We start from the raw sequence: 21,321 nt of genomic DNA on the forward strand, positions 1-21,321 counted from the left end.
CCCCTGTTGTCTGTGTCCATTGGTTAGGCTTATAGGCATTCATACAAGTCCTTTGGTTGATCTCTTCCCCCTTACCCCCAACCTCCCCTACCTTCCCTCTGAGGTTTGACAGTTTTAATGAAAAAAGAAGCACTACAAATTACAAGTCTAAAAAACTTAACAATGCATCACAAAAAGGCCACAAATAAAAAAATCTTCACAATATATTTTATTAACTAATTGTTTGACATATCTCTATAGCACTTTTCTTATGTTTTTTGGTAACATACTTTTTAAGGCCTCTCTACTGATATATAACACAGATTTTATAAGATAATTTTTCTTAAAGAGAATATAAAGATAAATAACTTTTCTCTAGCATGGTTGGCAGATTTTTTAAAAGTTTTTAAATTTTATTATCCAATTAGAGTTGACATTCAATATTATTTTGTTTTAGTTTCAGGTGTACAGCATAGTAGTACAGAGTAATTCCCCAATATTTTTAAGTATCCACCATGCATAGTTATTACAATATTATTGATTATATTGCCTACACATTTTTTCCATTTCACAATTTGTTATTGGTAATATCATGTAAATCTTAACAATTATTGTCAAATTTGAGAAAACTATCAAGATTTTTTACAGATGAGTGTAAGATTTTAGGGCATTTCAACCTTTTTTGCAAAGTAACTGCTCTTAAATACTTTTGGAATTGTCAACAAACAATTAATTTGTCCTTGATGGTCTTCTTGTGGTGTTGTCTTGTGAATTGTGGATCATTTTCACTGACATCATAGCCAAATGCCTTAAAATAGTCCCTTCGGGTACCCCAAACAATGTGTGATGGGGACCCATTTGTCAGAGGAGGAAGTTCAGGCTCTGAGGTCAGCCTTAGTTCTCAGAGCTGGGCAATCCTATGGAAAAATCAAAGGAAATATTCTGCCTGAGCTGAGTCATCCACAGATCTTCCCCATGCAAAACCATCCGAGAGGGAACCCAGTGTCTGTGCTGCTGCAGCCCTCCGTATTGGTGAGGTGTGCCAGCCAGGACACTGTAGGGGATCAGGGAGGAGTTGCTGGTGGAGGAAGCAGTAGCTGGGCCCATGGAGCCCTTGTGTTTAAGGGAGAACAGCCATGAGCTGGAGAATACATTAACCCACCTGCTAGTGGTGGTGAGCGATTTGGACTGCAAAACCATCAGAAAGCAGGCCTGGTGAAAATGAGAGGATAGAGCATTTTTGACCATTTAAGCCACTTTGTTTTCTTTTGTCTTTGATTCAGACATTTGTTCATCACCTCCCTTAAAAGATCAATTTGTTTAAGATGAAGTTTCCATGTTCCTGTTAGAGAAAGCATAGTACACACTTAAATAAAGAATATTCTCCTATTAGAGCTCCCATTGCCACATATGGAGAATATTAAAAGTGACTTTAGAATACTTTTCTGGAAAATATCCTGGGTTCTCCCTTCATTGGTGTTTAGTCCCCATAATCCTCTCTGTAAAGCTGCTTTTAGAGCAGCATACCTCTAGAAGGGCCATCAATGCTTCTTCGTGGCTCTCGTGGAGTTCTGAGGTGAGGAATATAAGTATCTGCAAAGAGTGTCCTTGGGGTATTAGCAGTGCCTGAATGTCAGCACTACCAGCAGGGACTCCTGCACCATGAACACCTGTTGAACGTGTAGTGCACCATAATGTCCTGTTCTACCAGATTATCCTTTTTAGGAAACAATCACAGGGTAGCCAGATGTGTCTAAGTAGGTGTAGTGCAGCTTATCTGGGGCATGTCTGATTTTTTTTTTATTGATTAAGGTATTACATATGTGTCCTTACTCCACCCCCCCATTGCCCCCCCCACCCCACTCCCATTCATGCCTTCACCCCCCTGGTGTCTGTGTCCATTGGTTATGCTTATATGCATGCATACAAATCCTTTGGTTGATTTCTCCCTATACCCCCCACCCTCCCCTATCTTTCCTCTGAGGTTTGAGCATCTGATCAATGTTTCTCTGTCTCTGGACCTGTTTTTGTTCATCAGTTTATGTTGTTAATTATAATCCACAGATGAGTGAGATCATGTGATATTTATCTTTCTCTGACTGGCTTATTTCACTTAGCATAATGCTCTCCAGCTCCATCCATACTGATGCAAATGGTAGGAGTTCCTTTTTACAGCCGCATAGTATTCCATTGTATAGATGTACCACAGTTTTCTAATTCACTCATCTGCTGATGGGCACTTAGGCTGTTTCCAAATCTTAGCTATGGTAAATTATGCTGCTATGAACATAGGGGTGCACATATCCTTTCTGATTGGTGTTTCTAGTTTCTTTGGATATATTCCTAGAAGTGGGATCACTGGGTCAAATGGGAGTTCCATTTTTAGTTTTTTGAGGAAATGCCATACTGTTCTCCACAGTGGCTGCACCAGTCTGCATTCCCACAAGCAGAGCACCAGGGTTCCTTTTTCTCCGCATCCTTGCCAGCACTTGTCATTTGTTGATTTGTTGATGATAGCCATTCTGACAGGTGTGAGATGGTACCTCATTGTTGTTTTGATTTGCATCTCTCGGATGATTAGTGACTTTGAGCATGTTTTCATATATCTCTTGGCCTTCCTTATGTCCTCTTTCAAAAAGTATCTATTTAGGTTTGTTGCCCATTTTTTGATTGGTTTGTTTATCTTTCTTTTGTTAAGTTGTATGAGTTCACTGTAAATGTTGGAGATTAAACCCTTTTTGGAGGTAACATTGGCAAATATGTTCTCCCATGCAGTGGGCTTTTTTCTTGTTGTTTTGTGGATGGTTTCTTTTGCTGTGTAGAAGCTTTTTATTTTGATGTAGTCCCATTTGTTTATTTTCTCTTTAGTTTCCATTGTTCTAGGAGCTGTACTGGTGAAGATATTGCTTCGGCATATGTCTGAGATTTTGCTGCCTGTGGATTCCTCTAATATTTTTATAGTTTCCCATCTTATGCTTAAGTCCTTTATCCACTTTGAGTTTATTTTTATGTATGATATAAGTTGGTGGTCTAGTTTCATTTTTTTGTATGTATCAGTCCATTTTTCCCAACACCATTTATTGAAGAGACTGTCTTGACTCCATTGTATGTTCTTGCCTCCTTTGTCAAATATTAATTGAGCATAGTGGTTTGGGTTGATTTCTGGGTTCTCTATTCTATTCCATTGGTCTATATGTCTGTTCTTGTGCCAGTACCAGGCAGCTTTGAGAACAGTGGCTTTGTAATACAGTTTGATATCTGGTATTACGTCTGATTTCTTAGGGGCTGTCAATTTGGATGTTCTTGGCTCGTTAGGGCAAGATGATCTTCACAGCCAGAGAATCTATCACTTGCTCATCAAACACGTGGTCCACAAACCTCATCTTCAGTGCATATTATAGAGGTTTGGTCTCTCAAATTATAGAGATACTTATAGCTTGGGAGGTTGTGGCCAATGATGTAATGGGTCTCCCACCCTCCAAAAAGAGGGAAACAAGGCCAGATCTCCATTTCTATGGAATCATCCAAAATAAGGAGGTGGCTGGTGGAAATATAGCCAGTCTTATTCCGGTAATAACATCTTAGGCAGCAGCAGGAAGGATGGTCTAAAGAGAATGGACTATCTGGGTGTCTCTGGTAATTATAGCATGATAAAGGCCCCATAAGCACAGCCCTTGTGTGCTCCAAGTCCACATTTTCTTCCACAGCAATATTACCCCATTGAGAGACCTCGATGATTCGGGTCATGCTGTGATAGTAAGGAAAGGGCTGTTGTTCTCATAATGTACGTTAAAAGTATCCTGACTATAAGTAGGGACGTTTTAGAGATGTCCATAATCCAGGAGGTACTCAGATTGAATGGGGTTCTCCAACTTGGCATAGCTCTCCACATTTCTAGAGGCAAGCTTCACATGCATAGTTTGTGTCTATTGGATAGGAAGAGTAGAAATAATGGTTGCCCTCAAACACCACAAACTGCTTCTCTGATTGAGTGATCTGAGATGGATATGGTTGAAGTACATGGGTATAGACTGTTTCCAAAATGACTGAAATCTTCATCACAGGATCAAGAGCAACTGGGAGCTTGACCATGAAGAGTCTGGTTTCTCGTACTTCCAGATTGTTCTCTTCCTCATCTTCTCCCGTCACTTGCACGCTGAGGTGAGCCAGCCAGGCCTTAGCTCCAGCTCCAAAGCCAGAAGGAAGGAGATGGCTCGGGAAATGGAACTGCCACCTGGGTGGGCCAGGACCACATTGACTGTCACTTGGCCAGGTGGCTGCTCAGGTTCACTGTGCACTTCCTGACCTCATTGACCAATGGTGTTGCATCAGGAGAGGTGTTACCTGGCGCTGAGGCCCAGGCCCAGAGCAGAGGAGCAGAAGGAGCCGGGAGGTAGGCACTCTCCATGACAGGGACTGAGCTGAGCTGCCAGGCATTTTCTTTAAGTATAAATTTTTTATTTTTTAATCATAGTTGACATGCAATATTATATTAGTTTCTGGTATACAACATAGTAATTAGACATTTATATAACTTACGAAGTGATCACTCCCATAAGTCTAGTGGCACCAAACATAGTTATTGCAATATTATTGACTACATTTCCTATTCTGTACTTTACAGTGGATGGGTGATTTAATCATTTTGTAGATGAAGCCATAATATTAAGGGAAACATCCCTTTTCATTCAGTTTAACATAAAACTGTAGAAGGTTGCTACTGAACAACTGAAATAGAAGTGCCCCTGCACGTTATGTTGTCATAGCATAGATGCTATTTAGAGCCAGGAAAAGTGAAGCTCAGTTGCCACACAAAAGACCTCCCCAATTGTGTATTGCTGATTTCCTCACATTGTGGGCCTCCAGGATCTGCTGGCAAACGTGGGGGTGAGTCAGGCTTGAGCCGCTGATTCCAGGGCCTAGATAAGGCATCTGGAAATCTCTCCATGAGCCCACAGAAATGGTCACCCACTTTATCAAGGTTGCTTAGGGTGGTGTCAAGGGCATGGTCCTGCTGGGTCCCTTGGCGCCTATGTGAAGGCAGGTTTGGGCCATTGTATCTGCACAGTCCAACACCCAGGCCGTGTGCTGGATGGTGAAAGAGCTCAGCCTCAGGAAGGAGCGTTTATCCACAGAGGGAAAAACCCAAGGCAATTCCCAGCACTGAGAAGGAACTAATAAATTTTCTGTGTATGAATTCCTTCAAAGCAGTCTTAAAGATATATCTCCAAAGGTTACAACCCAGACAACACTATTATTTCCCTTTGAAATATCTAAGTAGGGAATACATGAACCAAGCAACCCAGCGAGCCTGTGGCATGAATCTGTTGCCTGATTGGTTCATCCTGACCTCTTTGTGAATTCTTCCCTCTCAGGTGTTCTCCTTACCTGAGGTCCAGTTGATGGAGATCCAATGCCTACTGGTCAATTGAAATGGTCACAGGCACCTTTAAATCCACGCCAAAAATATACTCCTGCATCTCAGCTAGCCTCCTGACCTCTCTTTTCAGCCATCCCCCATTTCTTCAAGTCCAAAACACAGAGCCGTCTTCCATCTCTCACTTTTCTCTGTCCCATATCTAATTGTTTGTTTGTTTAGGTTACAGTAAAATATACAAAATATAAAATTTACCAATTTAACCATTTTTAAGTGGACAGATTGGTGGTATTAAGTGTACTCACATTGTTGTGCAACCATTGCCACTATCCATCTCCAGAACTTTTTGTCATCCTAAACTGAAACTCAATATCCGTTAAACAATAGCTCCCCACTTCCTCTAGCCCCTGGCAACCTCTATTTATTTTCTGTATTTATGAATTTGACTACTCTAGGTACCTCATATAAGCTGAATTGTGCAGTAATTGTCCTTTTGTATCTGGCTTATTTCACTTAGCATAATGTCTGCCAGGCTCATGCATGTTGTAGCATGTTAGAATTTCCTTTTTAAGGCTGAATGTTATCTGTTGTATGTATATACTATATTTATTCATCCATTCATCTGCCAATGAATGTTTCTAAGTTTGTTAATCTTATTAATTACTAGTTTATCATTGCTCCATTACTCTAATTGATGCAGAATTTCCTACTTTGTCTCTTTGTCTTAAATTTCTTCTTTCTAATCTTCTCTACGTACCGTCTGAATAATTTACCTAAAATTTCTAATAATTGCCCTATCCTCCTATGTAGTCCAAATTCTTGCCTCTCAATGGCCTGAGCTCAACCAACTCTTTTAACCTCATCTCATTTCTTTTATTAGTAGTCCCCATAGTCACCCTACTTATCAGGTCAAGAAACATTTGTTGGATGAGTAGTGTGTTTGGGGTACAGAATAAAACAGAAAGTCAGGAAAGGCTCCAAAGGACGAGTCCACCCTAGTGACCTGGAACATGGCTTGAGAACGCTCTACCTCCGCTTCTCCCGTGCCCTCTTCATGACTATGCCATCCACCAGTTGTTCACTGGTCTGTTCTTCACACCTCACTCTGTGAGCATTGTCTCCCAGTGCAAGTGGGACTCCCACCCTGTCAAGTTACTAGTTCCCATGTGGTTATGAGCTCACATTCTGGAGCTAGACGACTTATCCTCAGCCCCAGATCTGATGCTCACTAGCTTGTGCTCTGGGGCAAATTCACATCACTTTTATTACAGTATATTGTTATATTTGTTCTAATTTACTATTATTGTCACTAACCTGGTACTGAGCCTAATTTATAAATTAAACTTTATCATAGGTATGTATGTATAGGAAAAACCATAGTATATATGGGTTTGGTACTATCCATGGTTACTTTGGGTCTTGGAAAATACCCCATGTAGATAATGGGGGACTGCTGTATTATTGCAGTTACCTCTTTGTGATTACCCTTAACTGTAAATTTTAGCTTATTTATTAAGTTTCTGTTCTCTCTAAGGTATCTTCAAATGTGCCTGGCACAGGAGTATACTGGTAACAGAAAGACATCGTCTCCCCTCTTCAGGAGCTCCTACTGCGTATTTCTGTTTCTTTCTAGAGCCCCGTGGTGATGGCATCGTGCACTGCTCTTTCTCCCTCCCTCCCTTCCTTCTCTCTTTTTCTTCCTGTTCTTCCCTCTTTCCTGCCTTTCTTCCAACAAATACATATGGGGTGACTACCCTGTGCTGCATACTGCCCCAAATGCTGGGGACCCTGCAATAGCCAACACACACATTCCTTCATCGAGTGCACTAATCAATAAAGAAGGCAAATTATACATGTGTAAGTAAATAAGTAATATGATTCAAGCGAGCAATAAATGCTCCGGGAAAATCAAGAAGTATGACAGGAATGGTGTGTGCTGCTTGACATAGTTCTGTCAGGGCGTCCCCTTGGAAGGGACGCCACCTGAGCAAGACCTGAAGGAAAGGAAGGTGTCAGCCCTGAGCAGACCTGCAGGAAGAGCAATCCAGGCAGAGGAAACATCCGAGAACCAGAATCAGGACTGGGCTTGGTGTACTTGGGTGAAGCTTGTAAAACAGGGGGAAGGTGGTAGGAAGTGAAATCAGAGAGGTGGGTAGGAGATCATGGTCTTGTTGGTTCTTGAAATGTGTGGTTAGGGGTTTGTATTTTTATCCCAAGTATAATGATAAGTCACTTTGAGGACAAGTGACATGATTAACTTTAGCAAGCTACAGGAGCCAGTGTGTATGAGAAGAAGCAGGAAGACCAGGTGGCTGCCGCTGCATAGCAGGCATAGCAGGTGTGCACTGAATGCCTGCCGAGCCGAGCATTTGCTGGTACTGACTGTAATGATGTAACTCTAACTGAGCACCCGCCTCTAGCTTATGCCTTTTAATGTTTAAAAATCAAATAAGAACTAAGTAGATATTGTGTTGTCTGAATTAGATTCCCCAAATCTTAATCTTGTGCTAATTAGAAGAATTAATTGATTAAATTTCTAAAGGTCAAAAAGAGACTATGTTGGGCAGTGGTGGTGGTAATAAAAAAATATTTAAACATATTTCCTACAAGAAATTTTACATAGCAGAGATGGGAGAGACAAATTCAGTCCTTTCATCTCTCTCTGATACAACATATGTTGATGTCATTTTAAATATCTCATGGGGTGCGTTTTTATTGTTTTTTAAAGGCAATTGTTTTCATATTTCAAACATCCTTCCATTAAGAATTTAAATTGTATTTTTTTTCTATTTTAAACTAACAAAGAGCCAGTGAATATATGTATATTCAATATAAGAAGTAATAAGAGAGAGCTGACTGAGGGACAAAAGCTTGTGACATAAATACTTTTTGAATTAATTTCTTAGATCTATTTCATTATGTTGGCCAATTTGAAAGGAATTCCTATCTCATCTGTGAAATTATTCATTTCAGGTATTTGTAGGTTACCAATCTTAATCTTTTACTCCTCTCCTGTTCCCTAATCCATGCCCCAAAGGAAAAAAGAATCATTGATTAGCCCAGCTAAACATCAAAAGAATGATCTTCCCCATAAATCAACCCCTCCAGTCTCTTTATTGCTTTGTTGATTTCTCCCAAACGCCCCCATTTATCTATTGAAGTACCTATTCCTAAAGCCCTCGACTTGTTGTTAGAAATTCTTCTTTGCTTTTCTGTTACAGGTTATTGTCCAACTAGTGATGATTAGAAAATCAAGCATGGGGAACAGCACAGACAGTATCAAATCTGAGAAACTCAACCACATCTGATCTTGGGCATTAAACTGACTAAAACCCAAGACTCAGTTCCTCACTTTTTTAGAAAGCACCTTCATGTCCTTGTTATCACAAAGGTAATCGGTTTGCCTTTGTTGGTTTCTTCTTTTTTAGAAATGAAATTAATGTGACGATAACCTCCTCACCAGACCTGAGTATTGATTTCTGCTTCATTTTCTGATCCCTCTTCGAAGTTCTGAAAACACTACCAAAGGGGGATATTGATCAGCAGGCTGCCTGTCACTTCCTTGGGCACAAAGGAACAAGCCCTGTCACCTCCATGCCCCAGAATAGAGCTAAAGGTAAAGGGTCAGAGATGAAAGGCTTCTGATTAGTTCTTCTTTGTAATCAGCCTCCCAGGAAGCTCTGAGCCTCTGTTTACACCTGTCCTTGGAGTTTAAGATGGAAAACTTTTACTCCCAGGCCCATGCACGGATGTAGGTGAAGCAGAACCCTTATCTTTTTCAGTTTCTTATTGGGAGAGATGGATTGTTTGTTGTGAAGGCGGTTTGTCTTTTTAGGTGAAAAGCGTATGCTTCCTGGGCCTTTCATTTGTCGCCTACACTGCCAGGACTCCATCTGCTATAGGAATCTCAACACTTTCAGGCATTGACTAAAGAACACCCAAATTAATTTCCTCTGAGAAAAAAAGCGTGCAGACCCTGAGGGACTCCTTTTCCTCTCCGCAAGTTGCAGTGATGCCATTGATTTCATTGTTAAACCAGAGCAGAGAGGGTCAAGGGAGTTTCACGAAGTGAAGAGAAAGAATGCAAGAAAAAAGTCATTACTTATCCATGTTCACAGAATGGCCAATGAAAATTCAGGGGGCTGGGGGGGGGGGTAGGGTGGTGCAACTCTGAACCATCGCCTGGAGAACAAAAGTCTGCTAAGGTGGCCTTGGCTTAATCCATCCCCCTTAGAGTTAAGTCAGTGACTAACCTTTAAAAACAGGTCATGTCATGAAATTCTGGTACTTCTTGTTACTCTTTGATATATATTCTCTCCTTTCCATCCAGATAATTGCTTTAAAGCAGGCATACATTTCTCATTTGATTCTGCCAATCATCTACTCTCCTTCCCCTTGCCATGTTCTAGTCACTTACTTCTCACTTATCAATAAGGAAAGTTATTTTCATGCAAATCTCCTAAATTGTCTCTAGTTTCTAGAGCTGTGTCCATATGACTAGGTGATATGTCCGATAAGCTACAAAGAAGGAAGGAATGTGCAGGGTTTAGTTTAATAATCAAAGCGACTCTTTATGCTTCATGTAATTGTTAGGGAGCAGCATGGTAGGTGGGCATAACACCTTGAGGATTTGGCCCCCACAGAGCCCTCTTCACCTCTACTTACTGCCCTTCTCTGCTCTTTCCTGTTCCTTTTTCTCTGAGAGGGGACAAAGAGAAGCAGTTTACTCTGGTCTCAGAGCAATGGATTTCAGTCACCTTCTCTTTCCAGACCTGTCAAATGATCTCTCAGATCTACCAAACTACTTCCTGACCCCATGAGGAGCTCCAGCTCCTAGTCCTCTCAAATCCCAACACAGAAGCCAGAGAGCAGTTGTATGTGGGCTGTGTGTAGCCATACCTGCACCCAGTTTACTAGGGGAATGTTCACTGTATTGCTTTGCAGCCAGATATTTATTATATTTAATAAGTTATATAATTATATTTCCCTTGTGTGCAGGAAATAAACTGGAAATTATTTTCACAACTGGCTGAGTATAACTAACTATAAATATGAGGCACTTTTTTTTTGTCACGGCTCAGTGATCATCTTGGACTAAGGTGGCCATCACACAGCTCTGGTGGGGAATGAGAATCTCTGATCGCTTGAGAAGCAAATTCACATTAGCTAAATTTCCTGGAAAATATTTTCATGTGTACTTTCCTGAATATTTCAATCATGAATAAAATGTAAATAATTTTTTTGGAAAAATCCATATAGACAGATTGACTATTTGTCCATATTTTATTTATTTATTTAATTATATTAATCCTCAGCTGAAGTTGTGTTTTTCCTTGATTCAAGAGAGAGAGAAAGGTAGAGGGAGAGAAACATCAATGTGAGAGAAGAAACATCAATTGGTTGCCTCCAGTATGTCCCCCGACCTGGGATCGAACCCATAACCTGGGTATGTGTCCTGATCGGGAATCAAACCCATAAGCCTTCTGTGCTCACAGGACGACACTCCAACCAACTGAACCACACCAGCCAGGGCATGCCCATATTTTAGATTGTGGCAATCGAACTTAGCCTAACATAGGCACAACGAAAGTCCACAGACACCTGACTTACAAAGGCAATGTTTCCTTCTCTCTACTCCTCCAGTGTCAATTTAATTCTGTCACAAAATAAATAGGATGGTTTTTCAGAATCCTATCTACAAATGCTAATTTTATCATGATAAGCAAGAAATCTCAGCGCTATTTGTTTTGGAGTATTTTCCATCCACATCGAGCCCAGCTTGGTTCATAAAACAATTCACATAGATACTGGGATTAGTAGACCTTTGAAGACAGTGTCAGTCAAGATAGGGTCACTTTATACCCTGCTGCTCCTAAATTCTGCCGAAGTTTGGCTCCTCCTTGTTGTCTGGCAATTCTGAATCCCTAATTAACAACACTTGGGCATGTGCACATTGCTTGCCCAATGAGTATCTGATGAAATTTAAACTCACTCCATTAAACCATGTCACCAGCCAGTAATAGGTGCCCTTCAGAATTAACCTGATGTGACTGGGCTAAGTCAATATGACGTTTACTGTTTGCTTGTTTAATTCTTGTTTGATCTCACTACAGGTGAGATTTGGCCAGTTCCTCATGATTGCACACCCAAGGACTTGAAGCCTAGCAAGGAAGATGTCTTTGGGGAAACTGAAACAAGAAATAGAGAAATTGGTTCTAAAAGACATTGAAAGAAGATCCACCTACCAAAAGAATTTAGAGTGAATTCTGCTCTCTCATTAACTATTTATGTGATATAGACAAGTAGATGTCCTAGGCATGTTTGCCCTCTAACTTAATGATGAGCTGAACTAGTTATATTCTTTAGGTTCCTTCCATTAATTAATCAAAATGTTAATTAATCAGCTGGCCTTCTGGCTGTTCCTCCAGCCCTGACCTCGTTCCTGCTCAGTAATACCGCATACACTCTTCTCCCGTGCTGGGTGCTCACCCTGGGTCTTCACGCAGCTGCCTTTTCACCAACAGGACTCGCTCTGATGGCAGTGCCATCCGAGGCCTTCCCGACAGCCCGGCCTCTTGCAGAGCGTCCCCTTGCCTCCTCTCTGCTCAGTTAGGCAGCACGTATCACCATCTGAACTCAGAGTGATCACATTATGGATCTTGCCGACTTGTGCTTGTCTTTCCCTTTCTCTCTTGTTCATAGCCAAGTCCCCCATCAGAGAAGAGCCTGGCTCTCCCTGGAGTTCAGTAATTGGTTGAATGGATGTTCAAAAAGAAAAGATATCACTCTGTATCATGTGGATTATTCACAGATGCTATGACTATCTAACTGTCTTGGATGTTTTTCACAGCCCATGGGTGTGCTTTTTTTGAAGTGCTAGCTTTTAAAAAAAACACACACCACACAAGCTTTTTATTAAAAAATAATATCAAACTTACAGAAAATTTCTAAGTATATACAAAGAACTTTTGTCTATCCTTTACCCAAATCCATCAGAAGTCGCTTACTATAAACTAATACTGTGATATCCTGACAAGCTTACTGTGCCTGAAGGGGGCAAGTAATTCCAATAGGTGTGCTGAAAATGCAGTGTCTCAATTCCATCTGTATGCTGAGACTATTGACCCAAACTGAAAGGGATAGTGGGACAGAAAGTTGAAGAGTTAATCAAGGAAACCATACTTTCCACCTTTTCTTTAGTAGCAAAGTTTCCCTTCTGTCTCAGACCATTTGGGGGCAGTTTCCTCACCTTTGTATTGTACACTTTTGGCATTTGCCAGCAGCCTAGTGCTGCCACTTCCTAGGCATATTTGCTTCTTTATCATCTCAGCGTATCTTCTCGCCACTCTCCTTTCTCTTCTTTGGCTGAGAGTTGCCAGACAGAAGTTGTGGACAGACTGAGAATTAAAAAGAAAGCAATGGACACATTTAATTCTTAAACCCTTTGGGGAAAATTGAAAAGTCCCTGCAGTGATTTCTAAGGTCATCTCCTCTAGGGGGTGGAGAGCAGCATGATGAAGTAAAGAGCTGACAACCAGACAGAACGCAGCCTGCCCCGAGCTGGCTGCTGCGAAGGGCGCAGAACGGAGCCTGGAGGTCATGGCCATCGGCAGCTCCCCCTCTGAACCTGACGGATAGTGTGCCATCACTGCACATCGCCATTGTTTGTTTCACACTGTTGACACAGAGAAATGAGCTGCCGCGTCACCTACCCTGTGCAGAAAGCGCCATTTCCTCTCTCCTGCACAGGTAAATATTTACTGGCTCTGTGGACTTCCAGGAGCATCCGCATTAAGGGTGACGTGTGGCCGAGTCAGCCCGGGGTCAGACGCCAAGGGGCACAGAGGCTGAGCTTCTCGCAGCGGGCAACAGTAGCAGAGAGGGAGAAAGGCTTTAACTCTTTGGGACTCCAGTGTTATTTAAGCCGGCACTAATATACTGTTGTCATTTGAACCCCCAGATCATTCTTCTTGAAAATAATCTTGGTCTCAGGTACAAGTATGTAGACTCTGTGAATATCCTCATTGTGGACATCAAGGCCTAGGAATTGAAAAGAGGAAGAAAGGAGATGAAGAATATAAAAAGAAAGGGAAGGAAGGTCCCTGCAGTGGCTGGCTGGCTGAGGGACACATAGACTTTCCTTTTGTGGACATTCCTGGGCCTCAGGACTGTGGCTTGCTTTCCCAATCCTAACTAAAACATGGGAATGGTGGTGTCCCATGGACAGAATCAGTTGCCTAACAAAGTTCATTATTAGACTGTTTTTGGAAGCCTAAACATACCTTCCAAAAGGGATCTAGATCCCGGATAAAACCCAGAGCTAGAAAAAAATGTGAGATCAGAAGTTAGGAAAAAATCAAACCTTTATTGAACCATGCCTTAAGCTGTCCTTGATTTTTAGTCCTCAGCGTCATCATGAAAGGATGGTATTTGGATCCCCATTGGATCAGAGAGGCTATCTCAGTCAGAAGGGGCCAGTGACCCACCTAAGTCCACCGAGAAGTAAATGACAGGACCAGGCACCCATCATGGTTCTGACTCCAAATCCTACCCTCAATTCTCCACAAAACCTCGGCTGCCACTTCAACCTAGAAAACAACAGAGGTGGCTGGAAACACATCTAAAAGCAAACACGGCGTGAGGCAAGCCAACCTCGGGGAGAGGCAGCCCCGGCTGCAGGTGTGAGGGCGAAGGGACCAGGACCCGGAGGGCGAGGAGGAAGGCCGGCCTGGGTGCTGGCAGGCCCGCTCCCACGCAGCCAGCCCGGTCCTGCGAGCAGATGGTGGCACACGCTTCCTCCGATTTCACAGCCATTGTTCTGCCGTTATTGCATGGTCTCGCTGTCTATCATAGACGGAAATGAAATTGGTCTGGAACGGTTTCCTCTTCCCACAGTCTTCTTGGTTCCGTACTGACAGATGACTTGTCCATATAATATCCTTACAGATAGGAAAATGAAGCGGACCTATCCATTTAATGTTTGTGGGTTTTATTTTCTATTTTAACACGAAAGATAGCACATGTGCCTCCAAGATTTCCTTATCATACTAGAGTCTAAAAAAAGTGACTTGATTTTCCTGGGTCATCTGACTGTGTCCGTTGGAGCCGGGTGGTGTCAACACTCGGCGCTTGGGAGCTTAGCCAGCCTTCTCCCCAGTCTCAGGCCTCTGGTCCAGGGACCACAGGTTTCCAGAGGACGGTGAAGAGGAGCTTGCCTTCTCCCGGGGCCCTGCTTTACCTGGTTTTCTATAATCTACAGATCTTTTCCCTGCTACTTGCTATGTCTCTTAGGAGGCCCATTTTGTGTGTGTGTGTGTGTGTGTGTGTGTGTGTGTGTGTGTGTGTGTTTTATTATGACGTGCAAACCACATGCTTTTCTCTTTTATCTGCAGCTGAAGGGTCTTTCCCACCCTGGACCTAGAAGGCGCATGTATTTCTTTTTCGCTGTCTTTCTCTGTCAATGTAATTAGTCATTTCTGTGGCCCTAGAAATGTCTGTTTAAGGAAAATCTCATTTTTCTTCTTGCTCTTCTCTAAAGCATATTCTAATATGCTCCTGCCGCTCAGGCTGACAATGCTTGTTTTCCATAACACTGTGAATACTATTATCTAGATTGGTATTTCACGAATCTTTATAAAGGAATTTTTAGAACTTTCTTGTGCTAGCATGCATTATCTCATTTAATAACCCATGAGGTAGATACGCGGATCATCCTCCAAATTATAGATGAGGAAACAGGCTGTGAGATACGCCCAATAATCTGTTCTTGTCCCACAGCTCGCAGCCCCAGTGACAGAAGCTGCTAGGCCCTGGGGGGTGTGCCTGTCAGCTTCAAAGCCAGGCCACTGCCCTGAGGGGTCTGCTGGGGCTGGCCGAACCTTTGAGAGTGAACTGACGTGGGGGTTCCAGAAAAGTCCCTTGGTTGGTGCCATGTCCTCATTCTCACCTTGAGAACCGCTCATCTCGTGGATAAATTCCGCTACTTTTTCACTTGCTTCCGTCATTAAATAGAATTCCTTTCCATTTGCAAAAATTAAATCTGAGGCGCCCACCGACCTGACGTGCCCATTTCATCTTCTGTACTGAGAAATCATTTAGAAAAAGGATTGGCCTGAAAGATTACATTTGCGTCTCACCCTGAAGCACCTTTTCGCTGGAAGGATTTGGTAACCTGTGTCATATTTGGAACTTTTCAAATTGAAATAGAAGTTTTACCCTGTTTATCATTTGCTGAGGGTTTTAAGGGGAAAGTGTCAACATAAATTTGGGATTTCCTGACTTTTGCAGATTTGAGTTATAATCTTGACAGGACTAGAAAGGAAATCTGAAAAAAAAAAAAATTAGAGTGTTTTATTGTGGAAATGTCCCCAAACATTTTCATCCCATTTTCCCAGAGAAGCCTGACAACTTGGAGTGGGACAAGGGGGGGAGAAGAACAAAACCCGATGGCCACATCCTTGAACTCTTTTGTGTGTTTAGAACAATGTCCCGTTAAAATCAAACAATATTGCTGCTAAATCCGTCTAGAATAGTCCTTGGTAAGTGCTCTTGCCTGGTGGAACAGCTCTGTGGGAAGGCCGGGTGGTCGAAGTGATGAGTGCTAGGGCTTCTGTGAAGAGCCAGGGTTCCACGCTGACAGTGGAGGCTGCTAGGCACGGCGAGATACAGTATCTTTCCAATAACCCTGTCAGCAGCTCCTTTCATGCCTGGGCCTTTAAATCCTGACCAGAGTGCAGAGCGAATACCACCACTGCAACCAAGTGGAAAACAAAAGCCCGGGCGAGGGCTGGGGGTGGGTAAGACTCATAAAGGAGAAGTCATGAAGTCTGGCTTTCTGGCCAGATTTCCTCTGGAAGGTGAGGTGTGGCCGGCACTGTGTGTGTGGAGCGCCTGGGAGGGGACGCACACCCTGCCTTCAGACGGCAGGACCTCAGGCTGGCCTGCAGCCAAGGAGCCAGACGCCAGGCCCGGGCTCTCAGCGGTGGGAGCGGTCGCTGCGCCTCGTTATACAATGGTATTATCTCAAGCCAACCACGGTTGCAGAACCTCGCAATGTTTCCTGTCCTTGCATTGCAGCACAAACTGTCCGCTTTCCAACTGCTTTCGGACACACTCACTGGCACTCGGTCACCAAGCTCAGAATATACATGTCTCAAGCCACTTCTTCCTTGGGAATTGCAGACATGGCATGCCGTAATCCATTGTATTTTTATCCCCTCCAGAGGACCTGCAAGAGCATGAGTCACATGAGGAAAGGGATTAACTCTCTAAACAGTTTATGTAATGGAGGCAAATGCCCGGAGCGTCTTCTACTCGGGGAACATGGAAACATCTTGAAAGTAATCTGACCATCACTACACTATGCAATTTATTCCTGTAGGCCCACCATCTCCTTCTCATTCCCACTTTCCAATCCCTGGACTGTTGGTACAAAAAAACCAGGAGACTGCGGCAGGAGAGGCAAATCTGGGTGAATGTGAAGGAGGGAGCTTGCTTTTCATATGCAGGAATTGCTTTCAATATACTTTACATTTGATCTAAACCGTTATGGTACTTTCAAACACAGCCCTTGGAGTACATTATAGAAATTTTAAAAACCATTAAACCCTGGTATAGCAATGTGTCAAAAAGGACAAGAAAGACTAGGCTCTCCTTTAAAAAAAAATTGTTTGGTGTTCTTGGCTTTGGAGTATTGCGATTAGGTTGTTAAATATCTGATCGAGTCTTTCCAACTACGTGCCTATGCCAAAAAGTTAAGTTCTAGCAACCTGCTCCCAGAAATCAAGGGTTTAATCTAACAGTTACCAGAAATGCTCTTAAAACCTCTGCTTCCGGGTCAGGAAGTTTGTGGCCGGCCTTGGACTTTGCTACAAGCTGTGCCACTTCAGGAGTGTTGGATCAGACTAGATGGGGGTGAGGGTGGGGGAGATGTAAGGAGGGGGAGGCATGGGGGAGGGGGGAACCCTCTACTTTGTGCTCAATGGCAATTCCTGCTATTGCAGTGCAACTCTTTCAGTAGAACTGGATGACAATGCTCCAAATAATGGGGCTCTTGGTGTACCTTTAAGGTGCCTAGATAGATTTTCTCCCTCATCATTGTGCCTAAAGATCCCTCTGGTCCTTGCGTCTGTGGCCATGTGAAGGCTTTTAAGCCTGAACTAAGCAGCATGCTGACAAATGTTGAATGACCAGCAACAAACAGCTCCCATGGAAGGCATCCGTCATGGCCTTTAATGAGACAGACTTAGAAATGTAGAATTTTTTAAAACTGTGAAGTATTTCAGGCATACAGATAAGTATAGGGAGTCCTACAATAAGTGTTCATGTTCTCACCAGCCAACGTTGATGAAATCCGAACATTTTGTGATATTCACTTCAGAGTTTCTTTTAAAGAAACAGTTGAAGACTTTTGGGTCCCCTCTCCGACACCCTTCCCCTCTCCCTGCACAGAGGTGATTGCTGTCTGAACTTGGGCGTTTAACTTTCCCCTGCCTGTAGGATGGATGTTCTTCAAGTACTCACTGCTGTATAATGGTTGGTATCTATTCTGATGAGTCAGTATGCTTTTCAATATATGAATACCACTGTTGCCTGTTTGTTCCCAAACATGTGTTTGTATGTACAATATGTAATACTATTTTCATGTTTTAAAAAAGTGATCACAGACAACAGGGGGGTGGGGGCATGCGTGGGGAGGGGTTTGGGATGGGAATGGCGGGGGGATGAGGACAAATATGTGATACCTTAATCAATAATGTAATTAAAAACAAAACAAAACAAAAAAACTTGAATATGTGGTATTATAATGCACATAACCTTTTGATAACGTTTACCGAGATATAGTTCACATGCCATACAAGTCACCTATTTAAAGTGTACAATTCAATCATTTTTAACATATTCACAGAATTGCAAAACCATCGTCACAACTGACTTTAAAGCATTTTCATTATCTTCCTCCAAGAAACACCCCCTTTCTCCCCCCTCCCACACCCCCCAACTTCCCAGACCTAGACAATCACGCATTTGTTTTCTATCTCTATGGAGTCACCTCTTCTGGTCATCTATAATAATAAAATCATAATATGCTAATTAGACCAGACAGCCAAACAACCTTCTGGACGACCTTCTGGACGAAGCCGGGGCTGCTAGGGCCGAGCCCCTTGCACAAATTTCGTGCATTGGGCCTCTAGTTTCATATAAATGGGACCATACAATATGTGACCTTTAGTGTCTGACTTCTTTCACTTAACAGAATTTTTATGGTTCATTCATGTTGTAGTAGTGGTGTATATTGGCACTTCATTCCGTTTTATTCAATTATATGGAAGTATTACATCTTATTCAATTATATGGAGTATTCATTCATCCGTTGATGGGTATTAGGGTTTTTTCTACTTTGGGCTATTATGAATAATGCTGATATAAACATTTCTGTACATGTTTTTGTGTGAACACATTTCAATTTGGGGGGCTATATTCCTAGAATAGAGTTGATGGGTCATATGACAAATCTTATTTAATATTTTGAGGAGTTGCTAGGCTGTTTTTCAAAGAAACTGCATCAATTTGCATTCCCAACAGCAGTGTAGGAGGATTCCAATTTCCCCATATCTTTGTCAATACTTCATATTGTCTAAGTTTATGATTATAAGGCTTCCTAGTAGGTGTGAAGAGGTATTTCATTGTGGTTTTGATTTGTATTTCCCTAATGACTATTTATACCTTTTCATGTCCTCATTAACTATTTGCATATCTTTTTTTGAGAAATGCCTGATCAGATTCTTTGTCCATTTTTTTTAAAATATATATTTTATTGATTTTTTACAGAGAGGAAGGGAGAGGGATAGAGAGTTAGAAACATCGATGAGAGAGAAACATCGATCAGCTGCCTCCTGCACTCTCCCCACTGGGGATGTGCCCGCAACCAAGGTACATGCCCTTGACCGGAATCGAACCTGGGACCTTTCAGTCCGCAGGCCGACGCTCTATCCACTGAGCCAAACCGGTCAGGGCTCTTTGTCCATTTTTAAAAAATTGAATTATTTGTGTTTATTATTGGGGCATAAGAACTTTTTTTTTTTCAAAAAGCTTTATTGTTTCCATTTGGTCCAATGCATGGGAGAGGGCTTCGGGTGGTTAAAAGAATGGCTAGTAGTTTTGGGGAGAGGCTCAGGCAAAAGGCAGACATGAGGGGAATGCAGAGGGGCCCCTCAAAGGCCTCTGGGCTCCAAAGGCTCCTAGTCGTGCTTGAGGGTGAGCCTTTTGAAGAGATACTCGCCCAGCCCAGCCTGGGGGCCACCAGGCTGCAGAGGTGAGTCAGGTGTTGCCCATCTTCTTGATGAGTTTCACCTGCTCACCCCGTAAGTGGTTCTCCAGGAAGTCACAGGATGAGGGTCTGCGCGGGCAGAACCCAGGGCCTGCAGCTCCGCAGGGCCTGGTTCAGGTTCCTCTCCAAGGCCAGGGCGGCTTCCACAGCATCCTGAGTTTTGCTCACTCATCTTGGGAAGCCTTCAGCACGTCCTGGAAGAGAATGCAGCCACCCCGCTGGTTTTGCATCTTTAAGAGATGCCATGTGCCCTCAAGCTTCTTCTCCCCCAACTCCCTGAAGAAGTGGCCACAGTCCTCCAGAGCCATTGTCACGGTGGAAATAGAAGCCCAGAGAGAGGTAGGTGTGGGAGCCCGCAGATGCAGGCTGGCCAGGCAGTTGACAGCACCCTCCGCCTGGGTGTAATAATGCTGACGAATATGGGAGCTCATGGTTGTTCGGCAATAAGGAGTTAAGATAGAAAAATAACCTGTGTGTTGGATGGTCTCGGAGGGGGTTCTGAAGATGGTGACTGGATAAGATGCTGGAGGGTGGTCGGAGGCTGGAAGAAGGGGTGTCCCTGGGTCTGTTCCATCCGAACACTACTGAAGCAAGAGACAGACCTGGAACCGCTGAGGGCACTATTCAGAACTCTTTCTATATTATAGATATGTCCTTTATCAGATATATATGTCCTTTTCAAATATTTTCTCCCATTTTGTTGGCCGTCTTTGCACTTTCTTGAATGTGTTCTTTGCTGTACATAGCCTTCTGAAACTTTTTAAGTGAATGAACTTGGATAAAACAACATTATTCAATTAGAAACATGGAATATTAGTACATGAATTTTAACTAATTTCAACCTCTGTAATAGTACTCAACAGTATGAGTACTTGTATTATGTTATTGATCCATTCTTTTGTTGATGGAAATTTGGGCTATTTCCAGTATTAGTGTATGACAATGCCAACACGCATGTTCTTGTCCATGTCTCCTGAGGCACGTGTTTATTGGGTAAATACCTAGGAGCGGAATACCCAGGTATTCTTAGCACCTAAAAGTAAGCCTTTAGATATTAGATATCATCAAATTATTTTTTTTTCTTACCAGCAGTGTATTAGAAATCTCAGTGTGAGACATCTTTGCTAATACTTGGTACTGTTTCACATTTAAATTGTAGGTATTGGGATGGATGTGAAATTGAATCTCAAAACTGTGTTAAAATGTGGCCTTATTAACTGTGAGGGTCAGATAAGCTGCTGGTGCTGTTATTTGTAAGACAGAGTGAGGAAATTGTGGCAATGATATGTTCTTGAGTATTGATAGCTCTGGAGACCCTCATATAAATAGAACAATATTAATAACTGCATAGAATGTTTGTATGCTTCCTCTGCACAGTTTTAGTTGGCTGTGTTATATCACAATTATTTAATGTGGAGCATATTTTAAATCTGCAATATGAACTTTTGCTATCGATTAACGTAAGGTTTTAGAACTTATTATTATAAGCTGTTGTCAAATTCTTTAGTCCCTGGAAGTCCTGTAAAAGCAGAATGCATTCCAGTCCCGTTCTTTGTCCCCAGTCCTCACTTAGTCTTGTTAATAATGCCAATTTCTTCAACATTTTCCCATGTAGTTCAATTTAACGCTTTAGTCT

The 21,321-nt window shown here is 42.4% G+C and overlaps 2 pseudogenes across 2 annotated transcripts; both read right to left on the minus strand.

Moving 5' to 3' along the window:
- Positions 1-1,595: 1,595 nt before the first annotated feature.
- Positions 1,596-4,453, minus strand: LOC307114112 (dolichyl-diphosphooligosaccharide--protein glycosyltransferase subunit 1-like; annotated as a pseudogene). The gene is made up of 2 exons: positions 3,248-4,453; positions 1,596-1,767 (listed from the first exon to the last, which is right to left on the minus strand). The product of its transcript is annotated as a dolichyl-diphosphooligosaccharide--protein glycosyltransferase subunit 1-like (transcript).
- A 15,143-nt stretch (positions 4,454-19,596) lies between these two features.
- Positions 19,597-20,116, minus strand: LOC307114300 (ferritin light chain-like; annotated as a pseudogene). The gene has a single exon. The product of its transcript is annotated as a ferritin light chain-like (transcript).
- Between the last annotated feature and the right edge of the window lie 1,205 nt (positions 20,117-21,321).

This window comes from Cnephaeus nilssonii (assembly GCF_951640355.1).
Source record: "Cnephaeus nilssonii genome assembly, chromosome: 18".
Taxonomy (NCBI): domain Eukaryota; kingdom Metazoa; phylum Chordata; class Mammalia; order Chiroptera; family Vespertilionidae; genus Cnephaeus; species Cnephaeus nilssonii.